At 41.1% G+C, this 2,244-nt stretch overlaps 1 non-coding gene across 1 annotated transcript; it reads left to right on the forward strand.

The window, feature by feature from the left end:
- Positions 1 to 311: 311 nt before the first annotated feature.
- LOC125584587 lies at positions 312 to 418 on the forward strand. The gene has a single exon (XR_007321500.1). It is a non-coding gene; the product is annotated as a small nucleolar RNA R71 (small nucleolar RNA).
- The last annotated feature ends 1,826 nt before the right edge of the window (positions 419 to 2,244 follow it).

Consider the following 2,244-nt stretch of genomic DNA (forward strand, 5'->3'; position numbering starts at 1 on the left):
TCTTGGGAGGAACCTCTTGAATAGGACCACCCATAAAGTTCATCTGCTCTTGCTTAGCTTGGTTGGAAAGAAGCAAGTCCATCTTCTCTTGCAAGAACTTGATCTCTTTCTTTGTCTGCTGATCATCACTTCTGTTGACCCTATCATGCTCCTCACTGTAGACCGAGTCACTCTTAGCCATGTTCTCTACCAGTTCCTCTGCCTCTTCCTAGGTTCTCCCCAAGAAGAAACCATTGCTGGCAGTGTCAAGCATGTTTCTGCACTGTGGTAAAGCTCTTCTGTAGAAGGTGCTAAGCAAACTCTCCTTGCTGAAACCATGATGAGGGCATTGAGACCAATAGCCCTTGAACCTCTCCCACGCTTCACTGAAGCTTTCTAGACCTTTCTGATGAAACTCAGAGATTTCGTTCCTGATCTTAGCTGTCCTTGAAGTAGAGAAGAACTTGTCTAGGAAAGCTCTCTTACATTCTTCCCAAGTAGTGACAGTGTCACTTGGTAGAGTCTTCTCCCATTGGTGTGTCTTGTCTCCCAAAGAGAAAGGGAACAGCTTCAACTTGAAAGCATCTTCAGAAACACCATTTGTCTTGGACAAGCCACAATACTTATCAAACTGGTACAAGTGATAAAAAGGGTCTTCAGCAGCAAACCATGATACTTGTTGTTCTCTATTGTGTTGAGCAGTCCTGACTTGATCTAAAAGTTGTTGTTCTCCACTGGTGGTGCTCTGATTCCCAACCTATGACCATTAATGTTGAACATAGGCTCCAATGGCACGAGCTTGGCGCGGTGGATGTTGTGGCTGGCGCTGTGGTCGAAGGTGATCAGCTTTTGGATCAATGCCTCCTTGGGCATCACCATCTTGAGGCAGATTCTCCATATCCAAACCCTAACCTTTGTAAGTGAGCTTGTTGCTCTACTTATCTACTCTGTCTTGCAATCTCCCTCTCAAGTGCTCTAATGTCTTCAACACTTGGAACTAGGTTTGTTGGACCTCTGCTCCTTGTGTTCATACACCTGAAATGCAAAGGGAGAAAAAGAAAGAAAAGCAATAACACAATCAAACAAAAATTGACTTAGTCTCAAGCAAATGACTAAATCCCAATGTCACAATCAACTTAGAATTTGGCAACGGCGCCAATTTGATGATAGGAGTTTCAAGGCTCCTAATCAAATGTTGTAGAATAAAAGATGTCAAACCAGTTCTAAGTGATTCTAAAGCAAATGGAATGCAAGACCATGCTTAATCTAAGTGCTATCAATTGGTGAGATGATTTTTGAATTAGAATGCTACTGAAAAGCAATAAAGGACAAAGTTTTCTTTCTTATGAGATAAGAGAACTCATGGACTAAAGGAATTGACCTTGGGTGATCAAGTTTCAATCTAAAGGTGTTAACTTTCAACCAATCTATCTACCTTAGACCTAGACACCATCCTAAACAAACTCTATCTCTAGATGAATGCTCATTTACTAAGATAACTCAAGCATCAAATCTCTTTGGTTGAATGTTATCTAAGTAATCATTAATCTCAAGTCTACTAGCCATCTTAACACCTTTAACAACAAATCTCTTTGGTAAATAATGTTAAAAGCTTAGGAGAGTTGGTTCAGGCATTTCATCAAACACCTTTCAGGTGTGAAATGCCTAGAGCTCAACTTTAGAGAGGTCAACTCTAAAATTGCATTAAAAGCACTCTACTAGCAACGAACAAGATGGATCTATACTAAAACACCTTAGATCTAGCTTAATCACCCTTAGTCTCCCTCACCCATGAATCCAAAGATGACTACTCACTACTCTTCATGATGATCCCAAGAATCAATGATGATTTGGTGCTAATCATGATTAGTGATCAAATTATTCAAGCAAATCACAAGAGAAAATGATCAAGATAAGATCTTTCACCTAAAAGTTCTTTGTTGTTAGATAGAAAACAAGATAAGATCCTAACTTTAGGATTACAAGAGTATTTATATGTCTTTGGAAAACCTAATGGTTTCTATTAAAAATTCTTAAAAGCCCTTAAAAACATTAAAATTTCGACTAAGATAACGCGTCGACGTGGGTTGAGACGATCGACACCAACCCGCGTCATCCTCCCCGCGTTGGACCTTCGACGATACTCCTTCTTCGTGCGAGTGGGTGAGTGATCCCACGCTGCTTCACCCGCGTGACTCCTCGAACAAAGTCTTCGACAACACGGGTAGGGGAAGATGGGGATCACCCGCGTCGCCTTCCCCGCTT

This window comes from Brassica napus, chromosome C3 (genome assembly GCF_020379485.1).
Source record: "Brassica napus cultivar Da-Ae chromosome C3, Da-Ae, whole genome shotgun sequence".
Taxonomy (NCBI): domain Eukaryota; kingdom Viridiplantae; phylum Streptophyta; class Magnoliopsida; order Brassicales; family Brassicaceae; genus Brassica; species Brassica napus.